Source organism: Acinonyx jubatus, chromosome D1 (assembly GCF_027475565.1).
Source record: "Acinonyx jubatus isolate Ajub_Pintada_27869175 chromosome D1, VMU_Ajub_asm_v1.0, whole genome shotgun sequence".
NCBI lineage: Eukaryota > Metazoa > Chordata > Mammalia > Carnivora > Felidae > Acinonyx > Acinonyx jubatus.
Window position 1 is genome coordinate 50378112 of NC_069390.1, and position 26116 is coordinate 50404227.

The following is a 26116-nucleotide window of genomic DNA, read 5'->3' on the forward strand; positions in this document are numbered from 1 at the left end:
GACTGTGTCAGTCACTGTGACCTTTGAAAATATATAAGATCAGCTCTTATCCTGTGGGACCTCCCAATTCTGGAGAAGGAACAGACCATGGTACCTAGATAAAACATAGAACCATGCTAAAGTTTTTTTTTTAAATATAGAATTATGAAACAATGCAGATGGATGGAGAGAGTAACTATATCAAAAAGCATCTGTCTATTATCTAGTTGTGTGGCCATAAGTAAATGCCTCTCTGGATATAGGTATTCCATTGCCAAAATGAACATGTTTTACAAGACAAGGTCCTTTTAGGCACTGACAGCATAACCTCGACCTTGGATTGTCTGTCATGTGTGTGGTTTCATCTCCCCTGTTATGACTACGAGGGGGTAGATCCTGTTCCAGTGCCCAGGGTGTTGTCTGGCCCATAGTAGGCACCTGTTAAATGCATGTTGATTGGTTGAAGACTGAAATTCGTCTTTCTCACCTATTCTAGTATCTCAGAATCGGGTAAAATTTCTTACCCCAAATTGACAGGTTTCAAATAACTGAAGTTAAAGACAAATAATAAATGCTCTCAGGGAGCTACTCCTGGCTTAGCACCTTACCCTCATGAATCCTGACAAAAGGCTTGAGAAGGGCTTTTGGATCAGTTTTACTTTGATAGTAATCTGTCAAAAAGCTCCCTTTTCCAAACTGATGTAAGGCCCTCACCCTCCATGACCTTCTCTGACTCAACATGGTGGACAATGACTACCATGAGCCTGTATTTGTGAATGTATCTTGAGGATGCGAGTGTTTAGAGGTGACTGGTGTGTGTGTGTGTGTGTGTGTGTGTGTGTGTGTGTGCACGCGTGTGTGTGTACAGCCACACACATATACACAAAACTTTAGAGTAAATGTGAAATTTAGTAATGTGCATGCAAGATGTATGAGAGAGACTCTGAGTGTGCACTTGTGCTGTTGATTAGTTCAGTAGAGGAAGGGAGTTCTTTATGCCCTGCAGAATTCCATGCCCCACCTCAAGCCTCCCTCCAAGTTAGCAGAGTTTATCCTAAAGAACAAGTTCCATGGAGATGGGGGCTCATGCCTCTTGGTTGTCAGTCTTTGGGCCTCCATTCCCTATTCTTTGGGGGTAGGATTCGATGCACTGTGCAACTTTAGATAAAGATGACCATGGAAAAGTGGCCACTCTCAGGGAGTTGGTGGTTTTTTTTAGAGTATTAAAAAATAGTAAGCAAGCAAGCTTGGCTATCTCTAGTGAATAGATAATGTTCTGTCTGTTAGAAGAACTGTTGTCTGGAAAGTTTTTTTTTTTCTTCTGCAGACATTTGTTTTCAGTTTATGACCTGCTCTGCTCCCAGAGGGGCAAGAGAATAAATCATCTGTTGTTCAAAAGAAAGAACCATAAAATAAAAAACAAAGGCCCAAAAAGCTGACTATTTTCCCAGTTTAAATCATACTTGTCTGAGTGAATATGTATGAGTTAAGGGCCAACAGGGCTAAAGTGTAAGCAGGTCCAAGTCTGGGCCTCCAGAGACTATGCCATGAGTGTTAATATTAATCTGGGATTTTCAGGGAACGCAAAACAGCCTTATGTCACACCACTAACTCTGTTTCTGGGTCAGGATGACTCCTGAGGCAAAAGAACTCTGTACCGGGCAAGCAAGCTTAAGATTTCTCTTCTTGTCCACCAACACCCCTCCCCTCCCCCATCATTTGCTGTTTTATCACAAAACTAATAGCGAACAGAGAGCAAACCCATTTGTGGAGCTGTTGCTGTTCTAAGCACTTTACAAGCATTGACTCACTGAATCCTTAAAATAATGCTATCAGATAGGTACTATTATTATCTCCATCTCATAAGTAAAGAACCTGAGCCTAGACAGATTAAGTCACTTGCCTAAGGTGACACAGCCAGTACGTAGGAAAGCTGGAGTTCAAATCCAACCAGTATACATAGAGACTGCTTTATTAACTGCAACACCATACTATCTGACTGACCAGGCCCCTGTTACATCCAGGTTCTAGAAATGGACTTGCAAAGTCAATATTAAATAAAATCACAGTTTAAAATAGAACAGAAATTTGGCATTAAGTATTTAGATATTGATTGATTTTTAGGATGATAACAAGGCAAATGTAAGGATGGGAAATACTGGGAATGTGTTGTAACAACCCATAGCTATACTAAAAAATGTACTGATAAGAGTAAGGAAGCTTTAGTGCTTTCTCTGCCTCTAGTCTTTTATACTATCAACCTCATATCTCTGGATACAGTGCTCCCCCATCTGTCTATATTAAGCCCTCAGCTATGTTGAGTCCTGGGAATTGAATTCCCTAAAAGCATCCAGAAAGAGATGTATTACTGAGGACACTGTTGTGTGTGGCTGGAGTGGGAAGAGGTCCAAGGAGAGTGGCTCTTCTGCAGCCTTTGGTAGGTGAATGCCCTGGACCTCTTGGATTCTCCTCACTTAAGGCTCTCTCTACACTTTTGTGATTGGCTTTACTTGGTATCTACTAGATTTTTGAACGGTATTCCTATGTAACTTTCCATGTTTTCACGGTATGTCACTGGGAAGGAAGGGAAGACAAGTCAGGGTTGTCTTGCTAGGCTCCTCCTGAGCCTTTGAGTTGTCTCTTCTAAAACACATTTACATACATATCTTAAGAATCAAGTGGAATCATGAAAATAGATGTTTTGGTATAATATATTGTGGCATGCTGCTTCATACAATGATGCATCCTTCAACATATCATTATATTTCCTACACTCTGACTCTATTAAACATTTAATTCCATTCAGAATCCCAAATCAGAGTCTTCAACCAAATTTATCAGCTATCTGGCATATACTTGATTATTTCTCCCACTGAAGTAATTATCTGTTATTGCATAACAGATTACCCTAAAACTTAAGAACTTAAAGCAACACACATTCATTTTCAAACAGTCTCTGTAGGTCAGGAATCCAGGTGTAACTTAACTGGGTTCTGGCTCAAGGTTTCTTATGAGGTTGTAGGCAAACTGCAGGTCATGGCTATGGTCTCATCTGAGGAGAGACAGATGGGGGAGACAGTATCCCTTTCCAGGCTCATGTATGCGATTGTTTGCATGCTTCATTTCCTTGCAGGCTGTTAACCTGAGTGCCTGAGTTTCTTGCTAACTACTGGCTGGAAACTTCCTTCAATTCTTTGACATGTGGGCCTCTCCATTGGGCAGCTCACAATATGGCAGCTGGCTTTCCTTAGAGTGAGTAAGAGAGAATGCCCAAGATGAAATCTTCAGTCTTTTTGTAACCTAATCTTAGAAATAATATCCCATCACCTCTGCTGTATTTTATTTGCTAGAAGTGAATCACTAAATCTAATCCATAATCAAGGGAAGGGACTTACACAAAGGCATGAACATTGGGAGGTGGGGATCATTGGGGTCCATCTTAGAGGCTGCCCACTCACTACACCCTTTAGAGCAGGGCCATTCCAGCTGGGAATTATTTATACTCAGGCATCTGCAACCTAGTACTTCCCAAATTCTCCATCTTTCAAGTCTTATCCTTTGCATACTGTCCAAATAAGATTGTTCAAGCAGTCACCCTAATATTGTACAAAGTACACCTACCTCTGCCACTGGTACTGTCCCTTGGATTTCCAGGAAGGGCTTATGTTCTGATGTTATGTTCCATCCTGAATCCCACTGACTCATCATGGCCTGCCCCTAAAAAGTTTTCTTTGTTTCCGGGTCTGTATAGACTCTTTTCCTCTTCCTTCATACTCACAAAGTACCACAAACATTAGGTTATTTTAGATAACAGATTTCTACGGAAGGTTTAGAGATATTAATAGGTAACTATAGTCAGTAAAGAAAATACCCTCAAATTTGATAGCAGACATAATTGTTCCTAGAAATATATTAGCCATTCTCCATTATTAAAAATTTCTCACCGGCTGGAAAGCTCTGGACTAGCTTAACCTGCTGATATGTTGTTGGGGCTCTTCACCCCTTCCAGCTCTGTCATACATCTCATATTTCTTCATAATATTCTAGGAACTCAAAAATTTTCTCTTCATTTGTTTACTTTGGGATCCTTGTGCTAGTTTGGGACCATCTTCATCCATTTCTGAGATTTTGGTAATGTTGATTTTTGAATGGGAAGAGGTTGAAACATTTACCTGTCTTCTGGGGCAGCTTCATGGCCCCTATTACAACTTCCCATTTTTTACTCAAAGACCAGATATCTCAACATACTTAGGGACACAGAAAAGGCAGCTGTGTGTGGCTCAGTCAGTTAAGCATCTGACTTCGGCTCAGGTCATGATCTCACTGCTTGTGAGTTTGAGCCCCGCATCGGGCTCTGTGCTGATAGCTCGGAGTTCAGAGCTCAGAGCCTGGAGCCTGCTTGGGATTCTGTGTCTCCCTCGCTCTCTGCCCCTCCCCCACTCACACTCTGTCTCTCTCTCTCTCTCAAAAAATAAACATTAAAAAAATTAAAAGAAAAGGCAGATGTGACAAAGATGCAAAAGTTTCTATTGTCCCTTATCCCTAGGGTGGCAAGTGCTTACTCGTCTAATATTTACACAGTCAAGGAGGGGCATTCTAGCAGTGGGTCAAGAAAATTTGTTTCAATGTGAATTTCTGTGTCCATCTATACAAAGAAGCATTTGGCAGCTTCTATTTCTAAAATATTTTTAAAGTTCTCTTCCAGGCACCTTGTTACAAGAATATGATCTCATTTTAGAAAGAAGAAACTCTATACTCATATAAATATATAGAAAACAAATCTAGAAGAAAAACATAGCCAACTGCTAGAGTATTTACAGCTGAGGAGTGAGGTTATTTTGGAGGAGTTCTGTGAGAGGGGAATGGAAGGACTAAGTAGTAAGAGGGATTTTTGCCTTATGTATTACATATGTCTGTATATTCTTAAATAATTCAGGGGCGCCTGGGTGGCTCAGTCAGTTAGGCATTCGACTTCAGCTCAGGTCATGATCTCATGGTTCATGAGTTGGAGCCCTGTATCGGGCTCTGGGTTGACGCTCAGAGCCTGAAGCCTGCTTCAGATTCTGTGTCTCCCTCTCTCTCTGCCCCTCCCCCACTCATGCTCTGTCTCTGTCTCTCTCTCTCTCTCTCTCTCTCAAAAATGAATAAACTTAAATTTTTAAAAAATAAATAAATGTATTCTTCTTGTCATTGTATTTAAAATTTAAGAATAAAGCATCCTTGGGGCACCTGGGTGGCTCAGTTGGTTTAGCAGCCGACTTCATCTCAGGTCATGATCTCACGGTCCATGAATTCAAGCCCCATGTTGGGCCCTGTGCTGACAGCTCAGAGCCTGGAGCCTTCTTTGGATTCTGTGTCTCCCTCTCTGCCCCTCACCATCCCTCCCCCCTTCAAAAATAAATAAAAAACATTTAAAAATTTTTTAAAAAAAGAATAAAGAATCCTGGCACTAAACAAAAAGAAAAGTTTGTAGACAAAGAAACTAAGGCCAGCTTCATAATACTCTTCAGCAATGTTAAGGACCAGGAAGTAATGGAACAATATGTGACAATTTTAATGGAAAAAAGTGTATGAGAAGGATTTTTGTCTTCAGCTATTTTTCCATTCCTGATGGCAACGGAAAGAAAATATGTGCATAATATATGTAATTCTATGTCTTATTGTACCTAAACAGGTCAAGACTCAAAATAAAAAATCAAAGAATGTGTAATTTGTAGTATAAAATGATTGAAGAAGAATGTAAATTTCAATAAAATAGATAATTCATTAATTTATTTAAGAAATATTAATTTAAACTCCACTAAATACCAATTGTGTGTCAGGTACATTTATAAGATCTTAAATGCATCATATAAATAAAACAGAGACCTCTGCTCTTATGGAGTTTTCATTCTAATTACATAATGTGTTAGATGGTCCTATTATTATTATTATTATTTTTAAAAAGGGAAACACCTGATAAAAGGCATCCAGAGTATGGGGAAGGAGGTGGCCAGGTTACAATTTCCAAAATGACAGTTTAGAGGTACATGTCAAATCTGGAATAAAACAATGAAAATAATATAGTAATATATTAGAAGAATTATATGCCCAGAATGGTATGCAGACTTTATTCTTAGAATATAAGTTCACTTCTAACTAACAAATTTATTAATATTGCCCATCAGTAATAGGTCAAAGAAGAAAAGCAGCATGATTACTCCCACAGTTGTCCTAAAATGATCCCATAAAATTTTGTATCTATTCCTGAGAAAAAGTCTTGGAAAGTAAGCAAGGGAGAAAATGTCCTTAACAATGAATATAAAAATCTAGAGGCAACATTCTGAATGCTGAAACAACAGAAATATTTCCTTTGAAATTCAGGAACAACAACAACAAAACCCTAATATCATTATTTAACATTACTTTGTAAATTTGCAAAACAATAAAAGAGCTAAAGGGAGACAGGTACCACTATTAAAGTAAGGAAAAGTTATTTTACAAATTACTGATTTGTTCTAGAAGACTCAAGAAATTTTAACAAAAATATTCAAATTAATTAGAGAAGTTAGGAAGATGTTCAGATGCAAACGTACATATAAAATCTTAATAGGTGCTTCTTTTCACCAGTAGTAATCTAGTCAAAATTATGATGGTAAGACTATTTTATTCTATGTCATCTAAAATAATTAAGCACATTTAAAAGAACAGTAATAAGAGAGCTGTGAAAAGCAATTTAGAGAATTGTGCGCCATCAATATGAAGAAAATTAGAAAACAGAGAGACATAATAGGAGAATAAATGGAGAGATAAACCATGTTCCTGAATGGGAATATTAAAAATTATAAAGGTGATTATTTAATTCTTCTCAAATAATTTAAAAGTTTAATGTGATTCCAATAAAAATCTGAGTTTTTCCAATTTTTAAGTGACAAAGTGATCATATAGCTCATTTTAAAAGTATATAGTTTTGAATAGTGAAAAAGTTTCAAAAAGATAAAATAAAACAAGACCGAAAGGGTAATAAACAGAGATTTTTCTTATCAGATAATAAAGCCTACAATAACCTTTCAGTTATCAAGATGCTGTGTCTCTAGGGCAAGAACTGAGTTTGATCAATGGAGCAATATAAATATTTTAGAAACCAACACTCTTCTATGTAGGAATTTAAAATATAGTTAAATGCCATTGTAAATCAGTATATAAATTGAGGAGTATTCAGTAAATGATGCTGGAACAACTGGTTAGGTATTTGGCAAAAAATAAAGCTAGATTGAAATGACTTAGTAATGTGCTTAAAATTAAGACAAAATAAAACTCAACAAAAGTAAACTAAATTAAACTAGAATAAACTATAAATGAGTATTTTGCAGACTCCAGGAAGGGGAAATGTTTTCTAAGAATGAAAGACATAGAAGAAATCACAAAGCAAAAAATAAAAAAAACACAAAGGAAAAACAGTATACTTAATTTCTTAAAAATCTAAAACATGTATATTACCATATACATATAAATTACCATTAAATAAAATTAAAAGAAATTTGACAACTTGGAAAATTATTTATAGACAAAGTCTTAGTCTTCTTAAAATATTTTTTAAATTACTGTCAAATCAAGTGGAAAGGACAGGCCAAAGTAACAAAGACAAGAAAGAAACAGAAGATCTCCAGAAATGACAAAACAAGTAATAAAATGGCATTAAATACATATCTATCAATAATCACCCTGAATGTAAAAGGACTAAATGCTTCAGTCAAAAGACATAGGGTGTCAGAATGCACAAAAAAAATAAGACCCATCTATATGCTGCCTACAGGAGATTCATTTCAGACCTAAAGACACCTGCAGATTGAAAATGAGGAGATGGAGAAACATTTATCATACAAATGGATGTCAATGGAAGGCCAGAGTAGTAATACTTATATCTGAAAAGCTAGACTTTAAACCAAAGACTGTAACAAGAGATGATGAAGGGCACTATATCATAATAAAGGGGACAATCCAACAGGAAGATCTAACAGTTGTAAATATTTATGCACCCAACATGAGAGCACCCAAATATATAAAACAATGAAACAAACATAAAGGAACACATTGATAATAATATAATAATAGCAGGGGACTTAAACACCCCAGTTACATCAATGGACAGATAAATCATCTAAGCAGAAAATCAACAAGGAGACAATGGCTTTGAATGACACACTGGACCAGATGGACTTAACAGATATATTCAGAACATTTCATACTAAAATAGTAGAATACACATTATTTTCAAGTGCACATGGGACATTCTCCAGAATAGATCACATGCTAGGTCACAAATCAGGCCTCAACAAGTACAAAATAAGTGAGATCATACTATGCATCTTTTCTGACAACAACACTATTAAACTTGAAGTTAACTGTATGAAAAAATTTAGAGGAGCGCCTGGGTGGCTCAGTCAGTTGAGCCTCCGACTTTGGCTCAGGTCATGATCTCACGGTTCATGAGTTCAAGCCCCGCGTCGGGCTCTGTGCCGACAGCTCAGAGCCTGGAGCCTGCTTCAGATTCTGTATCTCCCTCTCTCTCTGACCCTCCCCCATTCATGCTCTGTCTCTGTCTCAAAAATAAATAAAGATTAATTTTTTTTTTAATTTAGAAAGACCACAATTGCATGGAGGTTAAACATGTTACTAAACAATGAATGGGTCAACCTGGAAATCAAAGAAGAAGTTTAAAAATACACGTAAACAAGTGAAAATCAAAATACACAGTCCAAAACCTTTGGGATACAGCAAAAGTGGGCCTAAGAAGGAAGTATGTGACAATACAGGCCTACTGGGAGAAGCAAGAAAAATCTCAAATAAACAACCTAACCTTACACCTAAAGGAGCTGGAAAAAGAACAAAGCTTAAAGCCAGCAAAAGGAAGAAAATAATAAATATTAAGCAGAAATGAGTGATACAGAAACTAAAAAACAATAGAACAGATCAATGAAACCAGAAGCTGGTTCTTTGAAAAAAGTCATTAAAATTGTTAAACCTCTAGCCAGACTTTCTAAAAAGAAAAGAGAAAGGACCCAAATAAATAAAATCACAAATAAAAGAGGACAAATAACCAACACCACAGAAATATGAACAATTATAAGAGAATATTATGAAAAACTATATGTCAACAAATTTGACAACCTAGAAGGAATGGAAAAATTCCTAGAAACATATAAACTACCAAAACTGAAACAGGAAGAAGTAGAAAACTTGAACAGACTGATAACCAGCAAAGAAATTGAATCAGTGGGCACCTGGGTGGCTCAGTTGGTTAAGTATCTGACTCTTGATTTTGGGTCAGCTCATGATCTTGGGTCAGGTCATGACCTCACGGTTTGTAGGATCGAGTCCCATGTCTGGCTCTGCACTGACAGCAAGGAGTCTGCTCAAGATTCTTTCTCTGTCTGTCTGAGTCTCAAAAGAAATAAACATTAAAAAAAAAAAAAAAGAAATTTGAATCAGTAATCAAAAATCTCCCGAAAACAAAAATCCAGGGCCAGATGGCTTCACAGGCAAATATTAACAAACATTTAAAGAAGAGAAGGGGTGCCTGGCTGGTTCAGTGAGTAAAGCATGCAACTCTTGATCTCGGTGTTGTAGGTTTGAGCCCCAAGTTGGGTGTAGAGAATACTAAAAAATAAAATCTGAAAAAATTGTTTTAAAAAATAAATTAAAAAAGAGTTAATACCTATTCTTTGCAAAATACAGAAAAGGAAGGGAAACTTCTAAATTCATTCTATGAGGCCAGCATTACCCTGACACCAAAACCAGATAAAGACTCCACTAAAAAAGAAAACTACAGGCCAATATCCCTGATGAACATGGATGCAAAAATTCTCAATAAAATACCAGCAAACCAAAGTCAACAGTACATTAAAAGAATCATTCACCACTATCAAGTGGGATTTATTCCTGGTCTGGAAGGACAGTACAATATTCACAAATCAATCAATGTGACATATCACATTAACAGAAGAAAGGATAAGAACCATATGATCATTTCAATAGATGCAAAAAAGCATTTGACAAAGTACAGCATCCTTTCTTAATAAAAACCCTCAAGAAAGTAGGGATAGGGGTGCCTGGGTGGCTCAGTTGGTTGAGCATCCGACTTCAGCTCAGGTCATGATCTCACAGTTTGTGAGTTCAAGCCCCATATCAGGATCTGGGCTGACAGCTTACTCAGAGCCTGGAGGCTGCTCCGGATTCTGTCTCCCTTTCTCTCTGCCCCTCTCCTGCTCACACTCTGTCTCTGTCTCTCTCAAAAATAAACATTAAAAAAATTTAAAAAAAGAGAAATGAGGGATAGAAGGAACATACCAAATATCATAAAGGCCATATACAAAAGACCCACAGCTAATATCATCCTCAATGGGAAAAAACTGAGAGCATTTCCCCTAAGGTCAGGAGCACAACAGGGATGTCCACTCTCACCACTGCTATTCAACATAGCACTAGAAGTCCTAGCCACAGTAATCAGACAACAAAAAGAAATAAAAGGCATCCAAATTGTCAAGGAAGAAGTAAAATTTTCACTATTTGCAGATGACATGATGCTCTGTATAGAAAACTGAAAAGACTCCACCAAAAACTTGCTAGAACTGATACATGAATTCGGCAAAGTTGCAGGACATAAACCAACATACAGAAATTGGTTAACAAACAAAGTAGAGTTAGAGGGAACATGCTTCAACATAATAAAGGCCCTATGTGAAAATCCAACAGCTAATATGATCCTTAAAGGAGAAAAACTGAGAGCTTTACTTCTATGATCAGGAACAAGACAGGGATGTCCACTCTCACTACTGTTATTTAACATAGTATTGGAAGTCCTAGCCTCAGCAATCAGACAACAAAAGGAAATAAAAGGCATCTAAATTGGCAAGGAAGAAGCCAAACTTTCACTATTTGCAGATGACAGGATGCTATATATATAGAAAACCCAAAAGACTCCACCAAAAAACTGCTAGAACTGATACATTAATTCAGTAAAGTCATAGGATACAAAATCTATGTACAGAAATCTGTTGCATTTCTATATACCAGTGATTAACAGCAGAAAGAGAAATCAAGAAATCAATCCCATTTACAATTGGACCAAAAACCATTAAATACCTGGGAATAAACCTAACCAAAGAGGTAAAAGGTCTGTACTCTGAAAACTATAAAACACTGATCAAAGAAATTAAAGATAACACAAAGAAATGGAAAACCATTTCATGCCCATGGACTGAAAGAATATATATTGTTAAAATGTCTATATTACCCAAAGCAATCTACACATTCAATGCAATCCATATACCAAATACCAACAGCATTTTTCACAGAGCTAGAACAAACAATCCTAAAATTGGTATGGAACCACAGAAGACCCTGAATAGCCAAAGACACCTTAAAAAAAGATAAGCAAAGCCAGAGGTATCACAATTCCAGACTTCAAATTACATTACAAAAGCTGTAGTGATCAAGACAATATGGTACTGGCACAAAAATCAGACACATAGATCAACAGAACAGAATGGAAAACCCAGAAATGAACCCACAGCTCTATGGTTAACTGATCTTCGACAAAGTAGGAAAGAATATCCAATGGAAAAAAGTCAGTCTCTTCAACAAATGGTGTTGCAAATTCTGGACAGCAACATGCAGAAAAATGAAACTGGACTACTTTCTTCCACCATACACAAAAATAAATTCAAAATGGATGACAAACCTACATGTTAGACAGGAAACCATAAAAATCCTAGAGGAGAACACAGGCAGCAACCTCTTTGACTTTGGCCATAGCAACTTCTTACTAGATATGTCTCCTGAGGCAAGGGAAATAAAAGCAAAAATAAACAATTGGGAATTCATGAAAATAAAAAGCTTCTGCACAGCGAAGGAAATAAGCAACAAAACTAAAAGGCAACCTATGGAATGGGAGAAGATATTTGTAAATGATGTATCCGACAAAGGGTTAATATCCAAAATCTCTGAAGAATTTATAAAACTGAACATCCAAAAGATAATTAATCCAACTAAAAAATGGGCAGAAGGCACAAATAGACATTTTCCCCAAGAAAATATGACCAATAGACACATTAAAAGATGCTCAACATCATTCATCATCAGGAAAGTATAAATCAAAACTACAATGAGATATCACCTCACACCTGTCAGAAGGGCTAAAATTAACAACACGAGAAACAACAGGTATTGGTGAAGACGTGGAGAAAGGGGAACCCACTCACATTGTTGGTGGGAGTGCAAACTGGTGCAGCCTCTCTGGAAAATAGTATGGAGGTTCTTCAAAATGTTAAAAACCTTATAACCCAGCAATTGCACTATTAGGTATTTACTCCAAGAATACAAAAATACTAATTTGAGGTAAACATGCACCCCAATGTTTATAGCAGCACTATCTACAATAGCCAAATCGTGTAAAGAGTCCAAGTGTCCATCAACTGATGAATGGATAAAGAAGATGTGGTTTATCTATAACGGAATACTACTCAGCCATCAAAAAGAATGAAATCTTCCCATTTACAGTGATGTGGATGGAGCTAGAGAGTATTATGCTAAGTGAAACAAGTCAGGCAGAGAAAGGCAAATACCATATGATTTCACTCATATGTGGAATTTAAAAAACAAAACAAACAAACATAGGGGGGAAAAAGAGAGAGGAAAACCAGGAAACAGACTCTTAACTATAGAGAACAAACTGATGGTTACCAGAGGGGAGACAGTAGAGGGATGGGTAAAATAGGCGATGGGGATTAAGGAGGGCACTTGTGATGAGCACTGGGTGTTGTATGTAAGTGATGAATCACTAAACTCTATTCTAATATTAGTGAAACCAATATTACACAAAATGCTAAACTGGAATTTTAATAAAAACATAAAAAATAAATAAGCACAATGAAATTACTGTTAAATCAAGAAGAAATACATTGCTAGATAAATAGATACTCATGAATAAAGGACATGGACAGATAATTCACTAAAAGAGACATAAGCAACAAAAAAGATGAAAAAATTTTGATCTTTTAGTTATGAAAAAAATGTTGGTTAAAATGAAACAATATTGGGGTGCCTGGGTGGCTCAGCTGGTTAAGCAGCTGACTCTGGCTCAGGTCATGATCTCATGGTTCGAGCCCCGCATTGGCTCTGTGCTGACAGCTCAGAATCTGGAGACTGCTTTGGATTCTGTGTCTCCCTCTCTCTCTCTGACCCTCCCCCACTCATGCTCGGTCTCTCTCTCTCTGTCTCTCAAAAAATAAATAAACATTAAAAAAATGAAACAATATTTTCCTGATTCTGAATTTGAAAAAAATATTAAAAAGCTATAAGACTCAGTTAGTAAGGGTTATATGCAATAACATTAAAATCCTTACTGGAAAATAATTTTGAAAAAGTATACCAAAGTAGTTATATATTGATATCCTTTGACTTTAGTAACCTTATTAACTGCAATTCATGTTATTAAAATAGGTGCTATTTTAAAAGTTTAATTATCCAGCAATTATAAATCATATTCTTAAATAAACTAATAACATTCAAAAATATTCACAAGGCAAATAAAAATTAGAATGAAAACTGTTTATATACCATGACCACACATTTGTGTGCATCTGTGCACATACACGTACAAACGGCCACACATACGGGGAACATGTCAGATTCTGAGCTCGGCAGGAAGTGGGACCAGTGTGTGGCAGATGTGGTCATGAAGACAGGTATTGGTTTTGGATTAGGCCTTGTTTTCTCACTTCCCTGCTTTAAAAGAAGAATGTGGCCAATAGCCTTTGGTTCTGGCATGGAATGGAGAATGGCCTCACTCCAACTGTCAGCATGATTTCCAGGCTCCCCATCTTCTACATGGAAAATCTGTCAGAGAGCAGGAGCAGTGACTTAACACCTGAGAACAACCCAGCGGGAGGAAAAGAGAAATCACGTTTGTTCTTCAGGAATCCTGAAGTGTCCCGGAGTAAGCAAACATTTTTCTGTAACACTGTAATCAGTAATGCTTTCAAAAACTCTAGCATGCTGTTTATGTATTTGAAAGGAAGTCTGTTTCTTGTTTTGTATTTTGTCCCTAGAAATTTCAAGGAGGTGGTCTCGAAAGAAATATATTAAAAATAGGCAGCTCCCCCCACAAAAGAAACCCCAAATACCGACACATGTGCATGCGTACAAATGATGCAGGAAAATAGTCAACATCTAATTTTATCTTTATGAGTCCATTATGAATGTGTTTTCTTTTATTCTCTTTATTTTTTTGTAATTTCGAAAACATGGAATATTATATTTTTATAATAATTAAAGAGTTTGGAGGAGAAGAATAAGGGCATACTTCTAAAACTAGGAGACATTCATTCATTCATACACTTATTTAACAAATATTTACCAAGGGACTATTGGTGCTAGGCACTGGGTCAGGTCCTCAGTGTACATACAAAGGGCATGATTCCTTTCCCCATTGACTTGATTCTCAAGATTTGTATATCTGGTTTTCAGCCTCTCCTTTCTTAGTATTATCTCACTCAGAATAAATAGGTTGCATTTTTTCATACCCAGCAAGAAAAAAAAGAAAAAAAAAGCTTGCTTTCCTGCAAAGAAAATCTAGGAACCAATTCTCTTAACTTGCTATCCTTTTGCTCTAATAGGCAGCCTTCCCTGAAGCTAAATTTTTTTTCTGAAAGATCACTGTGTCATCAGCAGCAGCCAAATTGCCAAATGACACCTTCCTTTCTCTCTGATGTGTTACCAGCCCAGGAGCTCAGTTTAGCAGAGTTCTCTGCTGAAGCTCAAAAAGAATGAATTGTTTCCTTTTAAATAAACAGTAAGATGAGCTCCAGGAAGAGCTACAGCCAGCTATACTTCCCCCCAAGATCTTGCTGGTATTTCTATAATATAGTATATGTGTGTGTGTGTATGTGCAGGATGCATTAGTGCATAGGTGCTGGGTACACATAATATATGTGTGCTAGATTTCCCAAGAAACCCTTAACAATTAATGCAAAATCTATTTAATAAATGATTCCAAAATTAACCTTCGGTAAAGCTACTGCCCTTTTACTTACTGATTGGCAGGACCAGAATTTTAAATCATTATGTTTCCTCCAGTTAGAAACACCTTCTGTCAGGCAGTCATTTAACACTTAGAGAATCCCTCCCAAATGGCAGTGATGATCCTAGCCACTGGGGATATTAAGATGAATGGGCCAGTCTACAGTCTTAACCTCCTTACTGGGTTGAGCAGAGGCATAGAAAATATTATAGTACTGTGAGCAAGGAATTTTCAAGAAGCTTTGGGAGCCAAAGGAAAGATCATCTCATAAATTCTCATAAGCATATTCTATTTGTGTTAAGTTTGCACATGTGTAGAAGCTTGAATGGCACACAAAATGGGAATAGGAAAAGAAGAGGCATGCGAAAAGAAACCAGCAACAATATTATAAAATGTGAACCAGGATAATTTATGGACCTACTAATGGCTGATTTGTTTCTGCTGCTGTGAAAGAATTGAAAAGAATATGAACTCTTTGTGGGGGGGGGAGGGCTGGGTGGCTCAGTCGGTTAAGGGTCCAACTCCTGATTTCGGCTCATGTCATGATCTCACAGTTAATGAGATCGAGGCCTGCTTGAGATTCTCTGCCTCTGTCTCTCTCTGCCCATTCTCCACATGTGTGTGCACGCTCTCTCCGTCTCTCAAAATAAACAAAAACTTAAAAAAAAAAAGAATGTGAGCTCTTGTGTTTTTCTCATGTTTACTCTCCTCCACGTTCTGACAAGTTATTGAGCACTCTAAATCCTTTTTCTAGCTATTAAATTCAACCCTCCAGATAGCACCATGAGAGAGGAACTACCATCCTCTCTAGTTTACAGATAAGAAAACTGAAGCACAGAACAGATAAGTAACTTACTGCTTAGTGATAAACCAGAATTCAAACAGATTGAGTCAAAGCCTATATTCTACAAATACTACCCAAACAAAGGATTCATATGCAAAATATATAAAGATCTCCCACAATTCAAGAAGAAAAAAAATAGAAAAACAGTCACAGGTAATAAAATTCATAGAAGAAATCTGAATTGGGTTATAAATATGCAAAAAGATGTTCAACTTTATTTAGTTTTGTAAAATAAAAGCAACATCACAGTGCCGTTTTTCCTTCATCAAATAGGCATATATTAAAAAGTCTTGGGGCACCTGGGTGGCTCAGTTGGTTGAGTGGCCGACTTTGGCTCAGGTCATGATCTCGCGCTCCGTGAGTTCAAGCCCCACGTTGGGCTCTGTGCTGACAGCTCAGAGCCTGGAGCCTGTTTCAGATTCTGTGTCTCCCTCTCTCTGACCCTCCCCCGTTCATGCTCTGTCTCTCTCTGTCTCAAAAATAAATAAAACGTTAAAAAAAATTAAAAAAAAAGTCTTACAATGTTGATTGTTTGCAAACTTTTGGGAAAATGGAATAATTATGTATTACTGGTAAGAACATAAGTTGGCATAACTTCGGAAAGCAGTTGATAGTAGCTAGGCAAACTTTGTGATCCAGCAGTCCACATCTAGATGTACGAACTAGAAAAAAATTCTTACATGTATGTACCACAAAACATATGACAGCAATCAATCTATTGTTTGCGATACTATAAATCTGACCACCTAAATCTCTATTACAAAGGGAACAGACAAACTTGTTCGGTTGACAATCATGTTATGAAATACTCTAGAGTGAATAAAAAATTTGAACAATATATAGATTACTTATGTCTGTAAGCAATTAACCACCATTAATTCTGGGTTGTGGGAGATTAGGTATTTGTTATATTATTCTTCTTGTTTTTCCGTATCTTTAAATTTTCTTAGAAAAATAGCACAATCTCTTAGGCAAGAGATCCCAAGGATCTTTCCATTCCTTAGAAAAAAACAATCTCTCTTCTATCTTAAGGAAAGAAGCATAAATTTCACAGGGTACCCTAAGTATCTCAGATCCAAATTGTATTTCCCACTTTTTGCCACTTTATTGACTTTATAGAGACAGATAAGTTTTTTGAAAGATTTGTGGTTATATGACACCCTCCTCCACCTCCCTTTACCTTTGGATTACTGGTTCTAGGGCAAAAGGGTAGCTCTTAACAAAGTCACATGCTGTCTTATTTATGCTATTTGACTGTTTTTGGATGGGCCATCTTGAAGCAAAGCTTATACTTTTTGAATTGCAGAATGTTTATGAAGGGCACTAGAAATACCAAAAATGCTTCACTACCCTTACATTTTTGCACCAAGTCCCTTGAAGTCCTAGTTTTATAGTAGACAGAGTCTGACTCTAAAGACCCTATAGACAGTTTAACCAGCTGCTTTACAACCACTCAACCAAATTCATCAGCTTCTCAACAAGAGGCCTCACTATCCAATGCCCAAGCGCTTTGCTAGCTCTACAATCACAACAACACCCCAACCTCTGTACCACTTTTAGTATTAATCAGAATGTTTTTGATTATATTAAATGTTTGATATTAATCAGAATTCTGTGGGTTATGTGCTTTAGAAATTTGGAAATAACAGAAACCTCAAGTCAAACTATCTTAAATGAAAACTGAAGCCCATTGGTTCATATACCTGGGAAGTCCAGGGGTTAATGGCTCCTTCAGGCATGGTTAGACCCAGGTACTTAAACATTAGATCCCTCTTCCTCCTCCTCCCCTTCATATTCCTCTTCAATTTTCAATTCTACTATTGTCTGTGTTGGTCTCATTTTCTCCTACTAGAAATGGACTTTTTCTGAATTTAGGGAGGTGATTGCCAGCAGCTCCAAGTTTACACTCTCTTGGTTTAGCAACTCTGGTGGAAAGATAGACACTTTTTCTCAGTGTCGATATATCAATCCCAAGAATGAGTTGTGATATCCTTGTTTGGGCCAGGTGTCTATCCCTTTGACCACTTACTGTTGTCATGAGGTATGGGCACTGTGATGATACTCTTCCAAAACAAAATGCAACAGGAATGGGGCAGTTTCCCAAATGGAAGTAGGGTACTATTACCAGACAAAAGGAAGAGATGCTGGGTAGCAAAACTAATTGGTACCACAAATCCACTAGAAATTCTATTTATCCCTAAACTTACATGTAACATCTTTCCATTAGTGGTTCTATGAACAATTAAAATGGAACTTTAAAGAAAAATGACCTTCTAGGATATATGCACCTCAGTGTTTTTAGCAGCATTACCTACAATAGCCAAATTATGGAAATAGCCCAAATGTCTATCAACTGATGAATGCATGAAGAAGATGTGGTGTGTGTGTGTGTGTGTGTGTGTGTGTGTGTGTGTGTGTGTGAGATATAATGGAATATTACTCAGCCATACAAAAGCATGAAATCATGCTATTTGCAATGATGTAGATAGAGCTAGAGAGTATTATGTTAAGCGAAGTCAGTTAGAGAAAGACAAATAAGGATTTCACTCATATGTCGAATTTAGGAAACAAAAAAAAATTACCACAGGAGGTAAAAAGGCGGAAAAACCAAGAAACAGACTCTTAACTACAGAGAACAAACTGATGTTTACCAGAAGGGAGGTGGGCAGGGGTATGGGTGAAATAGGTGATGGGGACTAAGGAGTGCACTTGTCATGATGAGCACCGGGTACTGTATGGAAGTGTTGAATCACTATATTATACACCTGAAACTGATATTACACTGTATGTTAACTGGAATTTAAATAAAAACTTAAAAAAAAAAAAGAAAAATGGCCTTCTCTGAATCATCCTTTTATTGAGGCCAGCATGGTGGTGGCAGGATCAACATGATGGAGGATGGCAGGTCCAAACCTGTAGGTGATGGCCCCAGAGCAAAGAAAGTAGACACCCCAAAGGCACTGATGAAAGTAGATTTGAGGAGCTAGATGACAATAGAGAAGTCTTAAGCATGAAGTAGCCTAGAAGTAGATATGAGACAAAATCTTAAGTACACAGAGAAGGAAAAGCTTGGGATGGTGTATTAGTCAAGGTTACCCATGGAAACAGAACCAATAGGATATATATATTCTGACATGCTTCTTTACAATGGAATGTATGTATATATATCCTATTGGTTCTGTTTCTCTGGATAACTAGTTAATATAATATAATATAATATAATATAATATAATATAATATAATATAATATATAACATAATATATATAATAATATATATAACATAATAATATATTTAGGAATTGGATCACATAATTATGGAGGCTGAGAAGTCCCAACATCTGCAGTCAGCAAGGTGGAGACCCAGGAGAGCTGATGTGTAGTTCCAGTCTGAGTCTGAAGTTCTGAGAACCAAGAAAACCAATGATGTAAGTTCCACTCTGAAAGCCAACAGACTCAAGACCCAAGAGCTAGTGTTTCCATCTGAGTCTGCAGGCTGGACAAGACCAGCTCAGTAGAATCAAGCAGGGGGAGTCCCTTCTTCGGCCTTCAGCTATTCAGGAGCACCAGAGCAACCTGCTCTACTCAGTCTAACAATTCAGATGGCAATAATCCTGAAACACTCTCCCAGACACACCCAGAGTAATGTTTGACCAAATGTCTGGGCACCCTATGGCCTGGTCAAGTTGACACATAAAATTAACCATCACAGAAAGGGACAAGGAGATGTCCCTGCTTTTATACACCTGAAAATCACACTTTCTCACTCCCTTATGCTTCTTCATTTGGCTCTTTATTCCCTCTTTCATTCTTCTCTACCTCTTGTGCCCTCTTCCCCTCCTTTCTGACATGCTTTTTTCCACATTTCCTATTTTCTTAGGAAAATTAAAGTCTTTTTTGGTAAAGAAAATTGCAGGGGCGCCTGGGTGGCTCAGTCGGTTAAGCGTCTGACTTTGGATCAAGTCATGATCGCGGTCCGTGAGTTCGAGTCCCGCATCGGGCTCTGTGCTGACTGCTCAGAGCCTGGAGCCTGTTTCAGATTCTGTGTCTCCCTCTTTCTCTGACCCTCCCCTGTTCATGCTCTCTCTCTCTCTCTCTCTCTGTCTCAAAAATAAAATAAACGTTAAAAAAAAAAGAAAATTGCAGACTTTTTAGGAAAGACTGTTACCATTCTGACTCAGTTACAAACATGAGAAAACTAACTCTCCGTAGCTGTGACCTGTTTCAAAGGATGTGATTAAAGAAGCCTATGAGGATAACAGAAAGGTATACATAACTATATTAGCACATATTTAACATCATAAATATATCTCCTTGGGGAAAAAAACCTCTGGAAAATCCATGGAAGAAGGCCACTTCCTTGAGCATCTAGACTTCTTATCACAGAAGTAACAGACTCATGACTGAAAGATACCAAATACCTTCTGAAGACCTGAATCAGGAATGGAGTGTGTCTTGAGTGGTTAGCCCACCTACTCTCAACAAGCAAGAAGACTCAATAGGCTTTAGTATTGGTATTTATATTGTGCCTGGCAGGCTAATAACCCACTTGTCCCCAGAGTTTAATTTTGAACTCAGCTATGCTCACATTCATTCCACATTTCCTGGGTGCAGATCTCGTTCCTGTGTCCACAGTGGGAAGGACAAATGCACAGCTTTCCTCCTCCTTTCTATTTGGGTTGCATGCTGTAGCCAGATCCTGACTTCACGGCTGTCTAGTCAAATGGAAGTATGAGTACTTTTTTTTTTTTCTCCAGGGGGAAATATCTGTCCTCCCTGAGTGTGGCCGTGCTGTGAAAAGAGAGATTACAGAGTATCGCTCTATAGTCTCTTCCCCAGTAGCTGCTTACCACGCAAAATGTCAGAGCAGCTGGCGCTCATCAATTCACCCTCTGTGATTTCAAATACCAATTAGAATTGTGAACTCCTAATTGCCTCATTTCTATCCATTTTAAAGTAATTAATAAGTAATTGAGTAATGCGTTAATAATAGCCTCAATCACTTTTCCTGTGATCAGCTCCCATATACAGTCATCTTTATGACCTGTGGGGAGCATTGCACTCAGGTCATGTCTTGTTAATAGCCCCCAAGCCAGCCCTGTAAAGCAATCATTTCTTACCAGGGAAATTTGCTTTCATCCCCCAAAGCAGTTTAAAAAAACCCAAAAACAAAATTTTAAAAACCAAACAAAAAAACAAATTCAACCTTTGAGCTGTGATTTGTCAGAGATCCTTTAAAATTTTTTTCTTCCTCTTGCATGTCCTGTCCTTTCCTTTCATCCAATTTATTCTCCACTTAAACTCAGAGGGAGGGGTCAACATCCAGGAGAGATTTCTAATTGCAGCGAAGCCTTATCGCTTGACAGCTCCTGAGCACACAGTTCCTCCGGTGGTTGGAACGTTCACTTGAACTCCCAGTTTTGGTTCATCATAATTATAGTTTATATTAGCTGTGAAATGTGAAGGGACTTATTAACCTTTGGGTTTTGATTCAAGGGGAAGGATGACCACTGCAAAACTAACCAGACCATCAGGAGAGCTGTAAGCAGAAAGCACAGTCATAAATAGATCTCTCAAAGAGATCGAAACTTGTCAGTCTCATGATGACCCCCAGCAGCTGAGAGCAGGAGTGACCAAACCATTTAGAAATGGGTTGAGAAAGCACTGGAAGTCTTATCAAATATCACTAACCTTCAGTTTGAGGGGACTCAACCTTCAGTTGAGGGGTTTGGAGATGGAAACTCTAATTCCAAAGATGCAGGGGGTGCCTGGGCGGGTCAGTCCATTTAGCATCTGACTTCTTGGTTTCAGCTCAGGTCATGATCTCACAGTTTTTGAGTTTGACTCTTGTTGTCAGGCTCTGTGCTGAAAGGGCGGAGCCTGCTTCAGATTCTCTCTCCCTCTATGCTCCTCCCTGGCTTGCTCCGCCCTCCCTCAAAAAACAAATAAATAAACGAAGATGCAGGATAAGAGTTCTTGCTTTCTGAGTGTGGAGATGAGACTATTGGAGAATAACTTACAGAGACTGAGTGAGATAGGGTCTTTTCAAGCAAGGTGCCCATCCATTAATTATTTCTTCTTTCCCCTGGATTCACAAATGTGCTCTCTCCACTGGTCTCTTTCATCTACAATATAAATATACTAAAGTACCTCTCTTAAACAAACAAAAGACAAAACTGCTCTTCTCTGCCCTTCCTCTCTCCTCTAGGGACTACCTCGTGTCATGAATAGGCTTTCCATCTGCAGTGCCACACCTTCTCAACAGGTCCATCCCAATGTGCAGACAGTTCCACAGTATTAGGATGGTTTTTCTTCAGGAGGTGATGGGGTGAGTGTGGGGTTCTCCAGGAACAATCTTTGCAACCAAGATTTGATGTAGGAGGTTTATTGAAGAGTGTCATTGAGAATAATACCTGTAAACAAGTAGAAAAAACTGGATTCTGCTAAGAGAGATGTTAACGTGGTATGTGTTTGCATTGAGGTTTCAGCGAATCTCATGGGAACTCTGAAACTGAGATGGCTCTTCACAGATATCCTGAATTGAGGCAAGGGGGATGGATTCTGATATCCCTGCATCAACAAGTCATTGAATACAGGTTGCCTCTGGGGAGGAAGCAAGGAACCTTGGACGAGGACAATTTCTGTGGAAGGATTCAGACATGAGCAAACAGCAGTCAACTTTCCTGACAACTGGAAGAATGAGTGCCTCGCTCCTGGAAGATAGATCTAGATGATGGGCCTCAGCATGCAGAATATTCACCCTTCTTCCCTTCACATCATCCTCCACAAGCCCATCCCTTCTTATGAAGAAGTATAGTAGGCTTCTTGCAACACTGATGTGACTTTGTTCATTTCCCTCAACTTGTTCTATGAGAGCAGGATTTGTTTGTTCCTCTCTAGGAAGTGGGCTCCATTCACCTCCAACAACAAGCAACCACAACCACTATTTTCTTGCCAGAGTCTTCCTTCTAATCTCAAATACTTCCTCTAGAACCTGTTTGAAAGGTGACTGATTAAAGTTAAATGCAATTCTAAGGAAAGAGACTAGAATACTTCCGTATCTCATCTGTCCTTCCCTTTAATTAGAGTTTCAATGACTTCCTAATTATCAAAATCAAAGGACACTTTTTACTCCTCAACTCAATTTATGTCTCTAGAATATGAACTCATTCTACACTTTGAAACTTCCTTCTCTTCCTCCTTCATGTTTTTCTTTATCTCACATTCTATTCACATTCTGTTTACTTCTGGCTCTAATAACTGAGATTCTAGACTTCTCTTTCTGTTTATCCCCAAGACACCAATATAGTATCTAGATCACACTAATAACCCAGAAATTGTATTTACTATTATATTCTTTCTATACACATCGGCCATATGCTATTGATGTTCCATATCTACAAATCTAGCTCATATATCCTTACTGAGAAATTTTGCTTTGTATGTGTGATGTGTGGTGTACATATTAGATATACTTGGACATTTACATTTAAATGTCTTAGATAAATTATACACAATATATCTTCTTTTTCCCTAAACCCAATTCGCTTCTTATATTCCCTATCTCAAGTACTGTATCACCAGACATACACATCACCAAGCCATCCTAAGCTCTGGCTTCTTCTTATTCCAAGTATAATCAAACACCAAGTCTGTTTATTCTCCTTGCTAAGTAGCTTTTAAATCTCTCCACTATTCTTCTTATTGTATGGTCCTAGTAGAAGCCTCATAAATTCTCACCTAAACCTCTTTAAGAGCTTCCTAATGGGTTTCCTCACTCCATTCTCCCCTCCTCCAATTCATTTTTCACAGTGCTAATAGAATGATATGCTTAAAGCACACATCTAATCTTATTGCTCCCTTCCTTAAAAGCCTTCAACTTCTGATTGCCTTCTGGATAATGTTCAAATTCTTTGTCATGGCATTAAAAGAAACCCCAAGACCTGGCCCTTGCCCAACTCCCTAGCCTTATCTCTTGCCACACTCAACTTCAGACACACCAGATCTTCTGTCATTTCCAAAATTTTTCATGCTCCTCATACCACCATGTCTTGCTTATGCTGATTCATTTGGACCATCCTTCCCACATATGGAGACTATTTTTCAGAAGTAGGTTTTGAGTCCACAGCACTTCTCATCTAACCACATTGTCCAAGGAGAAGAACTATATGGGTGAGGAGTAGTTGGTGAGTTTTACCTGAGCATTCTGTAGCCCATACAATTAGAAGGGTGGAGATAAAAGGAGACAGTTCTTAGAGATGAAGAAATGTACCTCTATCACTTCAAAATTAAAGTTAGGAAAAATAAAGTGGATTCTGAGAAGATAAGAATCTAAATTCAATTTGCAACTAAGACAACCCAAAAAATGGTGAAGGGAAAACATGAAAAAATTATTATCATTGGAAAACAGAGGGGGTCAAACCAACATACCTGCAACTTTAGGTTCATAAAATATGTTCAAAGAAAAAATGGATTTAAATTGTCTACAATGGTCTACAATCGGTTTAACTGTCAACTGTCTACAATTAGTCACTGCATACAAGTGGAGGCTGGCTAGGTGGCAGCTCTCTTGGCTTACTGAGGTCCATGCTGCCTGACTGTAGCTACTCTACTTTCCTGGAAATAGATAAGGCCAAAATGACCCCAAACTACCCTTAGATGTCCGCCTAGATTAAAGGTCCTGCTTCGCAGTCATATTTCTGGCACCTCCATTCTTTATAGCCTCCCAAGGAAATAATAGGGCGATGGGATGGAATTGCCACAGTCACCTATATGATCAAGGGGTCTTCTAGTCATTTAAGAGACTCACCTGAGGGAAGACCTGTGCATCTATTGCCTTGCATGAGTAGGCCTGCCAACTTCTCATCTATGGTCTTTTAGGAAATAAAATCAACTGCTGCTACTCTACATCTACAGTTGCCAGAATTACATAGGATTTGAAGGATTCTACCACAGTGGGGAAAAAAAACCCAACTCTGTAGCTATTCAAGAGGGAAGAAAATCATAGAGAAAATAAAAGTAGCACTTCAAAATACAGTATTAAACTAAGTACTCAAGGCAACTAGGCCAACATTTTTTTAAAAAAAGAGTTAATGTGGAAAATAGAAGACTAAAGAATTCTAAACCCTATTCTCTGTAATGGGATATTGGATTGATAAAACTCAGCAGGCTGCCATACTAAAGAGCAATTTGACAATAAAAAAGTGTTTTTCAGGATGCCTGGGTGGCTTAGTAGGCTGAGAGTCCAACTCTTGATTTTGGCTCAGGTCATGATCCCAGGGTCATGGGATCAAGCCCTGCACTGGGCTCTGCACTGAGTATGGAGCCTGCTTAAGATTCTCTTTCTCTCTCAAAAAAACAAAAAAAACAAAAACTGAGAACAAACTGAGGGTTGATGGGGGGTGGGAGGGTGGGGAGGGTGGGTGATGGGTATTGAGGAGGGCACCTTTTGGGATGAGCACTGGGTGTTGTATGGAAACCAATTTGACAATAAATTTCATAAAAAAAAAAAAAGATTCTCTTTCTCTCCTTTCTCCCCTTGCCCCTTCACTGCTTGCACGCTCTCTCTCTCTCTCTCTCTCTCAAAAAAGTGTTTTTCAATGTAAAAATTATATTTGCCAAAATAAAAAATTTCAACAGAGGCAATGAACAGAAGAATGTATGCTACTAACACTGAATTAAAGTGTTTAATTATTGAAACAAACATTCCTCCCAGAATGCAGAGCATAAGGACCAAAATAGAATTAGAAGAAAACTCATAGAGGACAAATCTAGGTGCTCCAATCTGAATAATGAGAGAAGTGAAAGGAGAGAAAAGAGCTGATGGAGAAGAGATGGCAATAAAAGTCGAACTGGAAGAAAATTTCTCTCAGTTGAAAAACCAAATACTGTCCAAGATTATTGAAAAAAAATCTACATATACTTAGACATATCCCAGGCACATTTTGGAATCAAAAGATAACGTCCTAAAAGCTCCCACATAGAAAAGAGCAGTTACCTAAAAAAACAAGAAAAAAATTAATCAGATTGGCACCAGTATCTTCATATATAATACTGTATATACAGTATCAATGGAGCAATATCTGTGGATCTTTTTTAAAAAAAGAGATGGTAATTATGCATTACTATATCCAACTGAGTTTCATTCATTGATGATGGCAAGAAATTTTTAGACATGCAAGGACTTAGAAAGTATCGCATCCATATTTCCTTTCTGAAGAAAAATAAAGATACT

At 37.8% G+C, this 26116-nt stretch overlaps 1 protein-coding gene and 1 pseudogene across 1 annotated transcript in view; one reads left to right on the forward strand and one right to left on the reverse strand.

The window, feature by feature from the left end:
* The window catches only part of NLRP14 (NLR family pyrin domain containing 14), a 283814-nt gene that overhangs the window by 68178 nt on the left and 189520 nt on the right, over positions 1-26116 (reverse strand). The gene's annotated exons all lie outside the window — the stretch shown is intronic.
* LOC106986503 (MICOS complex subunit MIC10-like) lies at positions 13574-13880 on the forward strand (annotated as a pseudogene).